General features: G+C 43.4%; 1 protein-coding gene across 2 annotated transcripts in view; it reads left to right on the forward strand.

Moving 5' to 3' along the window:
* Positions 1–564: 564 nt before the first annotated feature.
* Positions 565–16,645, forward strand: part of Tna (Zinc finger MIZ domain-containing protein tonalli) — a 36,773-nt gene continuing 20,692 nt past the window's right edge. Inside the window, exon 1 of one of the 2 annotated variants that reach the window (XM_071718580.1) lies at positions 565–1,179. The gene's annotated coding sequence lies outside the window, so the exon portion shown is untranslated. The remainder of the gene's footprint in view (positions 1,180–16,645) is intronic. The other variant, XM_071718581.1, reaches the window with a different exon arrangement.

Raw genomic sequence — 16,645 nt, forward strand, 5'->3', positions numbered from 1 at the left:
ATCTCGCACGCGCGCGAGAGAAAGAAAGAGGTGAAACGAGCGCGCGCGCGGCGGCGCGGGCGCCCGGCGGTGGCGGTAGCGATCGAGAAGAAGGAGAAGTAGCAGCAACAGCAGCAGCAGCAGCGGCGGCAGCGGCAGCGATAGAAGCGGGGGGGGGGGGGAGAAGGGGAAGGCGGAAGAGGGAGACCGAAGACTCCGAAGAGCGCCGGGGCGACTGGCATGCGGCCGTTGTGTGTTTCTCTCGTTTTGAATATTTCTTCCGGTGAGCGCGATCCCAAGCCGAGAGAACGCGCACTCGACTCGAGGTGAAACGGGAACGTATATGTACGACGCGCGTAAACCGCGCGCCGCCGGAAAAGCGACGCGATCGACGATAGCAACGTCGTCGTCGGAGTCGTCGTCGACGTCGTAGCTACGCCGCCACAAGGACTCGACGACGGCCGGTATATCGGAGCGGAGCAGAGCGGAGCGGAGCGGAGAAGTCTTATCCCTTCTCTCTCTCTCTCTCTCTCTCTCGACGCGCACGAAAGGGAGAAGAGGGTAATAGGGTGGGTGGACGGACGGACGGACGGACGGGCAGGAGGGAGGGGGAAGCGGCGCATCGCATTCGAGTCGCACGCGCGTGGAACACTCCGCCGACCGGTTATCGCCTTCAGTAACTTCAGTTGGCTCGTGGCTCGTGCGGAGCGTGGTCGTCGTGCTACCTGTGTGCTCTCTCGTGCCCGCACATTCCGTGCGTACCGTCGTCGCTCGTCGTGTCGGTCTCGTCTCTTTGTCGTCCGTCGTAATGTGCCTATGACGAGGTGATGAACGGCCGGCGTCGCGCAGTGTCGAGCGTCGTAGTGACAGTGCTCGTCGTCCCGCCGTTGGACGATGACGATTAACGAAGCGAACAGCAGCAGCACCGCGGTGGTCGCTCTCGTGGTCGCGCGAGGGAAAACAGTGTGCTCTGTGTGATCTAGTGTACTTCCACTGTTCCACTGTATCCATATCTCTGCGCATACTTATAATACATGTATCGTATCCTGCGTGCACACACACGTACGTGTACATACGTATTTGCATCGACGCGTACGTATGCGCGACGATCACTCTTGGATTACGCTTCGTCGCGAAGGAGGCTCCTTCGCGGTCGTCTCCTCTAATCAAGGATAATGCGATATTGCAGTCGTCATCGAGGTGAGTCTTTCCTGTCCCACTTGACTTTTCTTAACTTTGGAACGTTAAATCGTCGGAGCTGTAATCCGGAGTGACCTCGAATCCGCGCGCCTCTTTTCGGTCTACGCGTCGACACGAGATGTTTTTTCTCTTTTTTTTTTTTTTTTAATAAACTTTGTGATAAACTGCGGATGATGAGATTCACGTTTACACCTGTCGATCTCAGCAACGCGTCTCGATCACGTTCGAGATCGCATCTCGCGGTGTTCATTCATGATAAAAACAATCTTTGCATCCCGATAGATCGCCTCTCGAACTTTCCAAACTTACGGAGTGAAGCCAAACGCGGCGTTTTCTTCTACGAAGCTCGCTTCACGATGATGCAAGTTATTCCTTTTTTTTGCTCTCTCTCTCTCTCTGCGCGTCGAATCCCTTTCGTTCGGAATGCGGAATTCGTTACCCGCTGCTCTATTGTCCTACTCCATTTGTCGTACGACAAATTTTTCGACTGTGTTGATTGGTTGCAGGATAGAATAGAAAGGTTCTCCACAGTTTCTAGAAAATTTCTATTTTGTAGCCAATCAATACGTTTAAAAACGTTTATCGTACGACAAATGAAATAGTACCTTGTACGAAACGTGGGAAAAATCGCTCGCTACGAACGCGACTGTCGAGTGTCGAGTCTCGCTACGTCAGTCGAGAATCGTGAATCGCCGAGAATCGAGAATCGAACATCTCGAGTAATCGCCTTCGAACGGACGCGTCTTCTCATCGGCCGTTCCGCCGTTTTTATCTCGTCGACCGTCACGGAAGATATAAATTCTACGAGTATAAAAATCTTATTCTTCCATTCGCGTACCTATTTTTCGAGAGAGCGTTTTTCCCCGGATCTCTGGATTACACGCGCAGAGAGAGAGAGAGAGAGGCGTACGCGCTTAAACGCCGCGTTTCCCAAGTCCTGCGTGCAGTTTCGCGAAACGTGGTAGTAAACTATTACCAACGGCGTGGTGTAGGAACGGTAGCCAATGGTAGCGGTAATGCGGTAGTCGTTAATTATTTATCGCTGTTCGCCGCGCGGGGTCCTTTTCTCGCGAAGGGCGCCTCGCGCTGCTCGCTGGCATCGACGCGAAATCCCGCGTCGATCGACGCGGCTCTCTCGGCGCCGATCTCGGATATATCGATCGGCGGGAAAACGCCCGCGATCTCTCTCTCTCTCTCTCTCTCTCTCTCTCTCTCTCGCTCTCGTTTCTCGTGCCGTTGCTCGGCTCGTTTATTACATCGCGGTGCTGGATATTCCGACCGGCACGGCGCGGCGAGGCGCTTTCACAACGGGCGATTGTTCTTAAAGACGTGTCATCCCGTCCCGCTCGCGCTGCTCGTGGCGCTCGGGGGCCCCGCGCGCGGTTAGAGCGAGCGAAAGACGACGCGACGCGGACGCGGCGGAATGAGAGGGATACGGGCGAGAGAGAGAGAGAGAGAGAGAGAGAGAGAGAGAGAGAGAGAGAGAGAGAGAGAGAGAGAGAGAGAGAGAGAGAGAGAGAGAGAGAGAGAGAGAGAGAGAGAGAGAGAGAGAGAGAGGAGAGAGGAGAGAGAGAAGGAGGTGGAAGATAAGGAGAAGGAGGTATTTAGAGGCGACCATCCGTCCGCGGACGCGTGCGCGAGCCGACGAGAGGCGGAAAGTCACGTCCGCTGTAATCTTCGATAGACTGCTCTCTGTAGGTCATAACGCGCTACGAGACCGCGTATTAGCACCTTTCGTCCCGGGACTCCCGTAGGTCGCGCGGGGTCGAGACGTCCCGAGACGAGAGAGGCTTACGCGCGAGGATTCCCATCCCGGTGCCCCGCTTAGATTGTGCACCTTGCGAATTCCCCGCTGAATGCCACCTGTAGTCTCTCGTATAGCGTTGTCTACCTTGGGACGAGTACCGTGAGTACTCGAATGGATAAAATGGAGCGGTGTAAAAGGAGCGCTGTTACACCTAGGGTGATTTAAAGTTGAGCAATGTCAGTTCTCTGAGGACACGCGTGATGATAATAATAGAGTCGAAATAGATACACCCGGGTACTGTCCAAATATTATTCACCATAGTTCCATATTTCATAACCGTTGATGATATGTGACAATTCTTTTCAACGGGAGAGATACATCTGTTTAAATATAGCGTCTACAATTTTTACAGATCAAATCGCTCATTTGCTTCAACAGCGACGTAACTCAAAAATAATCATTTTCCAGAAAATGAGTTTAAAAAATTTAATTTATTATAACTGTTCTTTCTGTACCAATAACTCAAAATAAGCAAATTTTGAGTTATGTCATTATTGAAGCAAATGAGCGAAATATTCCTGAATGGTGGACCTATAAATATCTGCGTGAAGGCACCATATTTCAGAAATGATCGTTTCACTAGCGTTTGCATCTATTGTCGATAATCCATTTATTTGATGTAAATCTGTTTGTAAGATGTAAGATAATATATCGTAGAGAGTATATAGAAGTAGTTATAGAGAGTGTATTAGAAATGACAATGTAATATTATCGAGAAGCGATCGTGCCCGATATCGTCCTCGATAAGCGCCGAGGCTCGAAGCCTCGTCGCGATCGAAACCGACTGAAATCGTACAATTACGCGGTTTGCCGTTTAGCCGCGAATATTGGAACGTAAATTACGCGAGCATTTTGGGATTCATAGCCCTCGCGATTGTCCGCGATCTTTTTCGGCTTTTCGACAAAACAAAGCCGTGTGACGCATATGTGCGTGCGTACGCGCGCGCGCGTTTGTTTGTCGAGCCTTCGCATCCTTGCGCGGCACGTACGCTTTTATCGATAAGCCGCGTTACTCGTACGCCGCCTCGTAATCTGCGACGTGCGACCTTAATTATTCGCTCGCTGAGTAATATTCGACTTATTCGACTATTTCGCTGACACGAGCGCAAACTTTAATCGCCCTGTCATGTATAAACCTGATTTCGATCAACTTTACTTATTTATTCCGGATTTAATGTCGTCAGACATACACACACGACCAGCGATGTCGATGACTCTGTATTATTCTGTTCCAAACGAATTTTAGCCTTGCACACTTCTGTCGTCGAAGGAAATATTAGCAATTAATGTATCCAGAAATAAATAATTTGATAGTTAAGCAATTTTTTTAATTATCGGGAAGAAGAACGTATCGTTAATTCACTGCCAAACAAATATATCTCACCCACGACGAGAATAACATTGCCATTTATAACATTTCCAGTTTCTTTCGTTTTCTTTATCGCGCACGCACATTTCGTTCGCGAATTTATCAGCTGATCGCGTGACTTAGATTCGACCTCGTCGAAGGAAAAGGTTTCATATCTCTTTTGGCGATAATCACCACGACATTGTCGCCTGTTATCGGTCGACGTGAAACGGAGCGAGCGTGGGCGAAAACGGGGATTGGCATTAAAAAAAAAAAAAGCATCGATATTATTTCGTGATCAATATCGTTCCGAAATGATCTCATTACGATGTAACATAACGCAACGGTGCCTACAAATATTTCGATAACAAGCGATAACAAGTATGAGAATCGTTAGATAATTATGCAGATTAAGTCGGAGTAAGGAGCAAAACGATTGTTTCCGAAATTTGTCGCTTTCGAAATTACAGGGTGACATATCATATACGAAGAGAACCATACGAACGGATTAAACCGGTATATCAGAACCGGATTTAAATTATTTGCGGATGAACCTCAGGGGAGAAAAGTAACCGTGGTTTTAACGTTCGGAGTGGAGTAACTTATTGATACCCGTCTCATAAAGTATCTATGTCGGCTTTACTATCGCAAAGTGTATCGGAACAGGATTCGTGCGCCGGGCGATAATCTCTCGGCAATATTAAATACGCAGTATTCTCCGCGCGCGTAGCTCGGCTATCTAATCGTCTCTGTATGACTGACAAAGTCTCGCCCCGACTCGCTGCACCGTACCGCTGACGCGCGGATAAATTTCCACAATAATTTTCCAGAGTAAGTACTTGCGCAACGATTTTCCGCGATTGTAAACTTCAGTATTTATGCTCGTTTGCGGTAGCGCTGTCAATATAGGCAGCAGGTACATTTTGCACACGAAAATTAATTAACGCAACAGCTCTCTTCTCGAAATATTGTTTTCGAGAAGCGCAGTTAAGAGAGGTGTTGAGATGAATAGCTTTTTAATATATCTTGCAAAAAAAAAAAGAGAAAGCGTAAGAATGATAAATTGTTTTCCAAGTGCAGTGGTAATGCGAGATATGAGCGAGATAATTGAAAAGCTGCATATTATATTGGACGATTGCGATCTCTTGAAGGCTCGCAAAGCGATCTTATATAGCGCTAAGGTTAATTGTACGGAAATAAATTAATCTTCGGCTCCGCACGCCGAATTCTTAAATTACCATTGCTCGGAGAAAAGATTTCGGTACAATCTCGCGATGAGATCAGAACGAAGCGAATGTACGTACATATCTGCTCGTTCGCACGATAAAGCGATCCACGATCGTGCACAGCGGCCGACAATCGTTTGCTTTAAGGAAAGCCAAAACTATGTCAGGATCCCTTGACATTTGTGTGTCGCCGCTTCAGCGCCGGCGACCTTGCCGAGGCTCGCTCTTTTTTCCTCCCCGCTTTTATTATCCGCCCCACATTCGCGCGTAGGCGTTATGGCAACGCAATCGATTCGCAGTAAATTTTGATAACGGCAAGATGCTGCGGCGCGCGCGGCGCCGTTATCGAAATTAGCAGCCCTGGTAAAAAGCGCGGCGGAAAAGAGCGGTGCCGCGCTCTATCTAAATGTAATTTCCGATAATTAGAAACCAGTTAGCGCAGAGGCGTTAGCGTGAGAAGCGCAGGAAAAACGCAGGGGTGTATATATCTCTCTATCGACAATCGCACGGTTTATCGACGCTTTTTAATGACGCTGGTCATAAACGTAATGTCTTTACGTGCGCCTACTATTAAATCATCTTTCCGCGTACGATATATACTTGGATGATGGATAATGCCTGTTATCCGTGTTTTTTCCCTGTCTTTTTTCCCCGAAAAATAAATTTTTCCGAAATATAATTTTTTTTTCTCTTCACCGAAATAACATTAAATTACAATGATTGAAAAGCGCCGTTCGGTCTTCCATTTTACGTCTCATTATTGAATGGAGAATAAAAATCTGAGATAAAATATTCATTAAAACCGGATTCATATGCATAAAATTTTCATTTGGAAATTTTTGCGGAACTTTTGTAGCTAACTTTTGTAGTTAATGAAAATCACATGGGAATCTGGGCATTAAAATTCGATCTGGCGTATGACGTACGTGTGCCGCCCAGTATAATTTATGGCTGCGCGCACAATTCCGCTTTTTGCTAGGCGGCTACCAGCCGCTTCTGCAATCGTCGTTAGCTTTCACCTAAGGCTGCGGAGACGGATCTACGAGAGCGGGAGGGATATTTACCGAATGCCTCTCGTGTGCGCGCCACGAGTATGCACATACGCGAGAGACAAAAACGGCGAGACGGCGAGAGTCGCGAGCGCGCGGGCGCGGTCCGCGCGCGTTTATTGCGCGCCGAAGCGGTTTCGTTTGAAAAGCCTTCTAATCTCGATACAGCCACCGCCGCGGTGGCGCACGCACACCAGTATCAGAAATAGGTTTGTTTAAAATAAGCGTACACACTCGACGGCGCGCGTACGCCGCGCTTACCCCAGGGACGTACTTATCGGTATGCGCGTTTCAGATACATTTATCACAACGCGATCGCGCGATTCCCGCACATTTCTCGCGTAACACCTCGTGTGATCGGCACCTTCGGTGCTTTATGTAATTTATCGTCAGCCATCGATGCCCGTTCAGTCTGAAGAAACACCCCGCGATCGCGGGGGAGAGAAATTCGCGCGAGATTATTGAAACTGGTTTAGAAATCCGATCTCGCGTGAGACTCTCTTTGATAAAGCAATGACTAAACTATATGTACCATATTCTCCGTTCTATTAAAGCCTGCGCTCGATTGCACGATCGAAACAATTCCGGTAATGTCGCGCAGTTACATTCCTCTCGCGAGTGATGTATTCGTTTTGCAGGTTACGCTCTATCAATAGATTCTCGTCGATTATCTTATGGCATAGTGTTCGCTCGCGCGCGCGCGTGCTCGTGCGATCTACGTCGTACAGGTAAATGATTTTAAATCGATCTTGCATAGCGACACAACGCGATATCGCACTGGAAGCTTGTAGGATAAACAGATCTCGAGTGAGACTGCATCGCAGGAATGCGCGCACTGGTCTGTCCTCGTTTTCGTCGCGGCGCAAGCTCGTGTTGATCCGACGTAATTTCAGGATATAATGCCCCGCAGTTTCATGCGGTACGCACAGGCTGCGAGCGAAAACATGAAGAGACCGTTTCCGCGTACGGGAAGGAACGGTGGCAATGAGCGCCGGATGCTAAGAGATAATACAAAGTACTTAAGGCAATAGCGATATACTCATAGCTAATGATCCAAAGAGAAAAAAAGACAGACAGAGAGAGAAAGAAAGAGGGAGAGGAATCGGTGAAGGTCGAGGGAAGGAGGAATTGAGTCATGTATGTATAAAAATGAAGCAAATTTTTTTTAGCAGAGGCAAAAAAATTTTTTCAAGTATTTGTTCAAAGCAAGGACACGATGCAAAAGTATGTCCTTAAGAATTCTTTGCCTTCACGAATAAATTAAAAATCTCTTCTGGAGAGGGGGGAAGTCTGGATATAATTACGCTTTTATCATCCACAAAAATTGAGCCAAATTGAAAAATATATATATCGTAAAATTGTGATTTTTCAGTTTACGTGTCACACAGTTTGATTGAATAATAAACAATGTTCTTAACAAAGTGTTCCCTGAGAATGTTATTGAAGAAGAATTAACTGGAAATCGATGAAGAATCTTCCGCGTCATATCTCGCGACACGCCTGAGATACGTTTTACTGTAACATTTCTAATCTCTAATTATATCCACGTGTTTTGTAAGATTATCGGACGACATCTGATTTGCACGAGGCGAAGCGCCAGAATTAATGGTCCGCGATGCTCGTAAAAGCGTGCTAAACAAGGGGGGAGGGACAGAGCTATTTACTAAATTGGCAAATATCATTGAGTCAGGAATATCGTCACCTTTTGATTGCGCACTCCTCGCTCGCTCGCTCGCGGGGCGAGTGTACTTATTTGTCAAGGACGTGGCGGCGGAGACGCCTCGGAAACTGACGAGGAATTATGTCAAAGCGGCCGGCACATGCATTTTACCTTGGCGCGTTGGCACGTAGAAAATCGCCAACATATTTTTTTTTACTCGCCGCGTACCGCCGATCATGACGTGATCTACCGATCGTCGGTCGTTGTGATACCAGCCTTTTCTCCGGAGTATTACTCCGAGATAATTGAAAATTAAGCTTTAAATTCTTAATCTCATCATACATACGCAACTTACACAAAAAAGTTCTCTTCTCGGTTTTAATGACGTAGTCTTTGATCAGCTTAGAGTTGATTTTTTTCTCAATTAAAGTCAACGTTTATGAAACCACATAAAAAATAAAAGTAACTTTAAACTAATTAAAAAACTTAATTAATTAAAAAAAATTACACAACTTCTAAAAGTTTGCCGGAAAAGACTTGTTTATGAACAGAAAAGATCGAATACAGTAATGACCTTTTGATGAATAACGGTTCACGAGAGAGAAAGAGAGAGAAGGGGGGAGGGAGAGAGAGAGAAAGAGAGAACGAAAGAAAGAACGTCGTAGATCATAAAATAAGACATTTGTTTTCATATACGCTATCAATTAACATAGTCCTTCGAAACGCTCATGACAAATTTCGCTTTCGCGAAATATCATCAGTAATACGTGAAACGCATGAAGAAATATTTCAAACAAAGTTTCTACGACGCAAAAAAAAATTCTGTAATCATATTCTACGAGTTTCGATCTCCGCGTCGGTCGTCAGTGTTGCGCTGCGTCGCGGCTTCTCGCGAAAATGTATACAGACTCTCGGGTTTGGTTACACTATGATATATTCGAGGCATATAAAATCCTGACGGGGAATTGTCACTCATTCTGAGGACGCTTGCGCAAACTGTGGACATACGCGAGCGTCGAAATTCGCTGGTTCGGCTTGTGAAACGTTTATTTGTCGACTATCGAGAGAGGAGAGGGCGCCCCGGCAAGCAGCCTTCGAACGTTTTATTCTCGCACGCGCGCTCAAGGTGAGGTGTAATTAAACTTTCATAATTGTCCGTTGCATAATGAGGACGAGACTCCCGAGAGAGAGACTCGTCCACCGTTTTGCTTCGCACTTTGAATCCGAATCGACAGCTGTCGCGGTTTTGCTGTCGCGATCGGCAAACTCGCTGCGTAAATACTTTTTTCGCGTGCTTTTTAAACTAGGAAATAGAAAAACCAGATGTTAATAAGCGGGGAATGAAATATCACATTAGTAATCCAAGACACTGGCTTGCAAAAAACCGATCAGAAAACGGATGTGGTTGAAGCAATCTCGATTATTCTTCATATCATTGACGATCTTTCCTCCTGCGAGATAAAATATCTATATGTAAATTAGTTAATTATATAAATTAGTTTTATGCGTATTTCATGTGCATTCGCACGCAGTACGAATAGTAATGAACGAAACATTTTGCTTTTCGGTTTACATTGGTTTACTCGTAATTTACATGAAAGAGATCTATACACAAGCAGCGCGTTAACGCATCGTGATTTAATATGACTCATTAGGTCAAGCTTTTATAGCATTAATTTGTACGTTAAAATACGTCTGGATATGAATATATGATTTCTAACTCTATAATTACCCGATGAGAAATTATGGAGTCGAAATCGGATTTGGATATCCTATTGATCGCGCGCTCACCGTGGATATGTGACCATAAATAACAATTGTGCTATTTGTTCGCGTATTCGTTCGATGTTTCGCGGAGTCCGTATTCGATTACCGGCGAAATTGGCCGCCCGCGCCGGTCGATCGTTTATATCAATCGTTATGAAATTAAATCGCTTGCAATTGATATCGCGCGTTTTATCGACCAACAGGTAGGAAATGTTGATCCGTCCGCTCGATTGTTCTAAAATAAAATCTACACAATCTGCACAAACATGCGAATATATATCGCGAGGGGTGCATTAATTAATCAGGCGCGATCTCGTGCCGCATCGCGCGGCGCCGGTCAACTTATCGGCTGTCATTCGCGTCGCGTATGTTAAATCATGTTAAACGCACGTACGTCCTGTACCTGCGCGCGTTACACTTTAAAGCGTCGATCGTGCAGCTACGCAACGTGCGGCTCGTCGAAGGTAAGACATAAAATTCTGCGCGATAAGAGCTCGGCTGGAAGGCCGTCGATTCGACGTTTTTAACAAGCGAAGAATAATATTATCATATAATTTTGTATTACAATGCTTCGTAGGTAAGCTTTTACCTGCGAACTCTCGGACTTAAATTTTCATCTGTCGAATTATCTCGACGTGAGCTGGGCGCATTCGAGAAAATTGTTATTGGTACGCGAGAATTAAATTTATTGATCTATAAAAATCTCTCTATCTGTAATAAAGTTTTCATGGATTAATATCTTTCAATAGACCTGTTTCGTCGATTTTCTTTAATTTTTTATGTGAAAGTTAAAAAAGTATGTCATATAATATTATTGTTATATAATATTTGCGTTTGTCATTCTCAATTTTTTAAATAATCTTTTATCCGAGAAAATTTTATTTAGCACTAATAATGTTTTCATCGGGAATCAGATAATAATTAATTTACGCGAAAGTGCAATCATACTTATCACTATTATGAAATTATAATTGCTTTAAATTGCTACGTTATCTTGAAGCTAATTTGCTGATAATAACTAACCCAGTTTCATATAAGCATCAAAGAAGAATGTACGTACATATGCATCGCTACAGACGTGCCAAATATTTCTAATATTTTATAAAAAATTATAATAAATAACATTATGAAAAGATACAAACAAGGTGAAAGAAGAGTGCGCGTATCATTGCGTGATCAAAAAATGTAATTTTCTTCATACTTGTACCACGTATATAATTTCTTCAAAAGAGATTCTTTTTTTTTATAAAATAACTGCAATTTACCGAATGATGCGAGATTTCTGCAGAAAAATTGGAAAAATTGTCAAGGTTGGCTACTTTGCGGCAACGCCTCGGAGGCTCGGGGAAAGAGGACCGGGCGAAAGGAGGGGAGGGGGAAGAGGAGAGAGAAAAAACGCGACAATCGAGAACGGGACGCGTCGATTAGCTCGAGGCGATCGCGCGTGGCAAGGACGCGTCTCACGTTACCGCGCGAAGGCTGTAAACCATCGGCTGTCATTCGCGCCTTGTACATTAACCACTCATCTCTGTGGCGCGCGCGCGTGCGCGCCCGCGCGCCCGCGCGCACGCGTGCATGCGTGCGTACGTGCGTGCCTGCGCGCCACTGTTGTGCCGCGCGGTAATCGGCCGATTATAACTTGCGCGACCCAACTTTCTATACGATACGGATGATTCTCGATGGAAATACACTACCTACCCGCTTTTGCCGTACCGTAGAATTTCACTGGAGCGCGAGGTCGACTTTACGAGCGAACTCCGATGTAAAGTTTCGACGGGAAGATTACTCTCTTCGCGCGATTTGCGGAAACGGCATATAACTTCATTTTTCTTCTTTCGCGCTTCTACGGCGTACTCTCGGTTTCGCGTATATATACCCGTCGAATTACAGCCAATTAGCTCCGTTCGACATAGCCAATTAGATAAGAGAAACACGGTGGATCGGTAACATTTTCCTTTCACCGCGAGGAAAATAATCGTTATCGTGTCACTGAGAGATTCATTTTCCAAGAGTGCAGTTAATAAAGCTTGGCGCTTTCTTCTGCGTTTTGTTGTATCGTGTATCTTCTGCGTTTTGTTGTATCGTGTATTGCTGCTGTGGGGAAACGGCAGTGCTGTTTCACGGAAGAGCATTCTATTTCGCGGTGAGCACCTACACTGAGAGAAAAAAAATAGCTGCAGTTACTACAGTTTCACTATAATTTTTAGTTATTTTCGGTGCCAACTACATTTTTATAGTTATTTTAACATGCGTTCATTCAACCATAATATGATTTTATACACTATAACCTGTAATTTGTGTATAGTAAGTTGTACTATATAAAGATGATGAAAATTACCATAATCGAAAAATCTAGACATAAGATAATTTTGACTAATATTACAGCAATAATAATTATAAAAATAAGAACCTCAGCCATAATTATTTTACTATGCAATTACAGTTGCAAATACAGTTGCAAATACCAAATACTTTTCTCTCAGTGTATGCAGTCGCAATATGCAGTTTTATAAAACAATAAGTAAAATTCTATTGTAATATATAAAGAATTATATCACAATGTTCTTTAAATGAGAAGATCAGTTTCTCTGGCAAGATTCAATATGGATAATTTTTAATTTCGAGTGTTCTTCTCTGAATCTGTCATCATTTTGCTACGCCACTGTTGGAGCTCGGTGTGCAATGGCCAATCACTTTTCATAGGATCCTCGGATCGTGTCTCTGTTTAGCCGAACGTATATTCACTTAGTATAAGTTGTACCGAGCCATGAGTTACTTTTACGGAAACTTCACGTCAAACTTTTATTCCTCATACTTTTGCTATTGATATGAATAAAAGTATATTTCACTCGTTACCGCTCCAAAATATGAATTTAAAAAAATTAAAAAATTCTATCAAGAGATTGAACTACTTTAAAACTTAATTTGATTTGTAAAGTTTAATTTTGTAAAATTTATTTTACTTATTCTTCGAAAAATTACATTAGCAAGAATGTTCCCAATTAATATCCGTGTCTAAATTCAAATCTTGATTTCCACTTGAAATTTACCCTTTTGATTCTATAATAGGATTCGACGATATCGATAATATCGTCGGATTTACATCAGCTTACCGAGACAGCGGTATTGTAGCAATTATACAATATAAATCAATTATTCATTTACATACTTCGCGTTCAGATAAAACTAAAAGAAAAATCACAGTTCACACACACACACACACACACACACACAAGAATCGCTTTCTTTAAAATAAATATGTTAATAAAGTCGACCTTGCGAGGTCATTTCCTTAGCCGCGTTATCCGCGCGGTCAGCTTAACCCTGACATAGATAAAATCATCGCGCGCCGCTTCGAACTATATCAAAAGTTTTCTTGCGCGATTTATGTGTGCCACCGTTCTTTTTACCGTACCGTCAACGGCTAAACGACGTTATTTCGGTACCGCCGCGTTAACTTATAGGCTCTAAGCGCACATTCTCTCTCTCTCTACTTCCTTGTTTTCCAGACCTCTATATATATACACGATGAAACTATAAATGGACGACGAAGAAAGTATGTGCCTCTCCAGTTGTACTCGGCTTAGTCACCGATCTCGCTCGCTTGATCTCTCTCGCTAACAAGATCGTTGAAGATCACCGTCTCGCCGATTTCTATTATCCGCACGATTTTTCGACGATATATCTTGACGGCCTTCGTCAGATATGTTTATGTCTCGCGTTAAACTTTTTACCGTCTGATATATAAATTCCAATAAATCGAAAACAATCGCACACATTTTTCATTAAAGTTTTTCTTTGAAGAATACGTAAATCACCTTGACCAAGTTTGTGTATTAATCTTTAACAATATTTCTCACCGATAGCGCAGTCTTATAGCCGTAATCAGACTACGGATTGGGATTGAGATTGGATTGAAATTTAATCAATCAGAATAAAGAAAACTAACTTCAAGTTTAGTGAACTTTGCTCTAATTGGTCAAATTTCAATCCGATCTCAATCCCAATCCGTAGTCTGATCACGGCTTTATTATTAAGGAGGTTCGCCTACTATTCTGAAGTCAAAAATGCGATTGAATAATAATGTCATTACAGCGATCCCGAATTATATGCAATATTAGTATAATGAATTGTGGATGCTAGTTATGTGCTATAGTCTTCGTAAATTATTAGTGTATAGAATATTAACAAATATATGCCGAAGTATGAGAGCGTCAACGACTCGGGAATCGTTGTCAAATACTTATTATCCAACACAAATAATTTATAAAAACCTATATCAACAATTGTCAGAGAATACTAAAGACTTAAAATGATTAATACATTGATGATTGCGTGTCGTGAACTCATGATTAGTGGTTAAACACTTTTTGTGAGGTTGGGTTCGCATCAGCTGTTGCGTTGCCAATGTCAACGTCTGTCATTACTAATTCGATCCACGAGGTAAAAGTAAACTTTGTGACAATATAAAGCTGTAAATCCACACGGTAAAATCCTATTTTTTAAGTTTTTATGCAATCCTTGATGTTTCATCTGTCAAATGCTAGTTTTTCAAAGTCCTAAGTTGGCTAAGTGTGTACTAAATCAGAGATCATTTACCTCAGAGCGACCGTTTCTCATGAGACGATAGGCTCAAAGTGGTCAACTTCTGAATAATATTACAAAAAAACAATACGGTCAATATTGCTCAACTTTTGGGATTATTTGTGTAAAGTGTTTATGTAAATCATATAAAAAAATTAAGACTAAGTTGACTTTCGACTAATAGGCGAACCTCCTTAAGAGCTACCTCATAATTTTTCTTAGCTCGCATAACAAAAAGAGATTTGCGACATACGCTTCGATTCACGATTTCTTTTTTCAAAATTCTTGTACCAAGACACTGCAAAATTAACGCGTCGTCTGTATATGTGGATCTGTCACATTTGACGCTATTTTTCCCTACTTTAAAGTATTTAAAAAAATCTGAAAAAATTTACAAAACATCTGTCTACATTGTAGTTGAAAATTTTATAGTCACTTTGATAAACATCATTTATTTAATATTTTCTAGCAGGCTTGAAAATTTTACAGTTACGAGCAGATATAATTTTGTCTCGGACGCCGTAGACCCACGTATACAGACGAAGGGTTAAAAAATCTCTAACTTTGGGGAAAAGTGTAAAGAAAGCTTTACGTTTCAATTGAATAAAAGGATGAGATTTAAATCGAAAGAACTTTTTCTTTACAAAAATTTATCTTTGATAAAACCCTTCATAAAGTTGTTCGTAAGATTTAAGAGAAACCAAAAATGACTCGACGTCGTTTTCGCAACGATGTTGAGCCGAATACGTGGGAGAGCGCGCGACAGATCGCGACCGGCTCGGCGATCTCAGGTGCCATCGCCTTTATCTCATCGTCCAGGATACGCCGGTGTAGCACAGCGCGGTGTGCAGATCGGGTGATATTTATGTAACGGTCATAAGGGTTAAGCGTTCTGGGAAAGTTTCCAGAACAACGATTGGCCGGCGGCTTCCGTGATTTCGTCACCCGCCAATCAACGCCCCGAAACAACTTTCTCCGAATCCTGACAGGACTGCAGACCTTCTCCGCCGCGCTCCATTATTTGCATAAATGCAACCGGCGCGCGCGCGTGTGTTGCCGCAAATGCGAATTGCGAGCGTGTCGGCGAAGAGATGCATCTTACGTGCCGCGTCGTGCCGATTTGTCATTTCGGCGTTGCTGAAGGATCGAATGTTTTGATCTCAGAGGATGCGCACGATTTCTAGTTGTCGCACGCGAGATGTCTGTCGAACTGTCGCGATACCAGCCACCGATCCCTCAATGAGGCTGAGACCTATTTTTCTCCAGCGAAAGCTTGACAGATTATTATTATCGTTGTAACTTTCTAATTTTCCATATCGGCCGTTTCTTCAATTAAATCGCGGACTTTACACGCGTTTTAGAATGAGATCCGATCCGCTGAGCGAGGAACGGGATTTTGATCCTCTACGGACGTCGATTTAATTAACTAAAATTCTTTTTATTTCGTTATCCTCGCGAATTGGAAAGTCTATTCAAAAAGTCAGGTGTATCGCGTTGATATATCTCTCGAAGTACGAATTGTCGCGGTGCTTTCTCGTGTATGAACATTTTCAGTATCGCGGATTAATTGTCGGAGACATGTGCATTAATTATTATCAGAGAAGTCTTTTTCTTCCTTGCATATATAATGCCGCGGGCACACGCGCGCGTATTTCCACGCGCGACGCCGGCGACGGCAATTTCAACCTTGAGGCATACGTGGCGGATTTCGACACGTTTCATACATATTCGTACATACATATATGCAGCAGACAAAAGAAACGGAGGTTTCGGGCGAGGATGTTACGCCACGGTTGAATCGCAGATAAACTTCTTCCGTCCTACTCGATATTTTCAACGGTAAAAAAAAAAACAGTGTCGAGATATGTCGAACGTACGCGCGCTTATCGACATAATCGTGCCAAATGCAGATGATGAAGATATCATATTTTGACTCGGAATCGGTTTAAAACACGCGAAACGAATTCTTCGCAGATCTTCCGCGATTTCGCGGGGACACGTTCTCGTACGAGAGATGCCGGAAGT

This window comes from Temnothorax nylanderi, unplaced genomic scaffold, assembly GCF_030848795.1.
Source record: "Temnothorax nylanderi isolate EJ_2023f unplaced genomic scaffold, tnyl_v1.0 TNYL_tig0260_pilon, whole genome shotgun sequence".
NCBI lineage: Eukaryota > Metazoa > Arthropoda > Insecta > Hymenoptera > Formicidae > Temnothorax > Temnothorax nylanderi.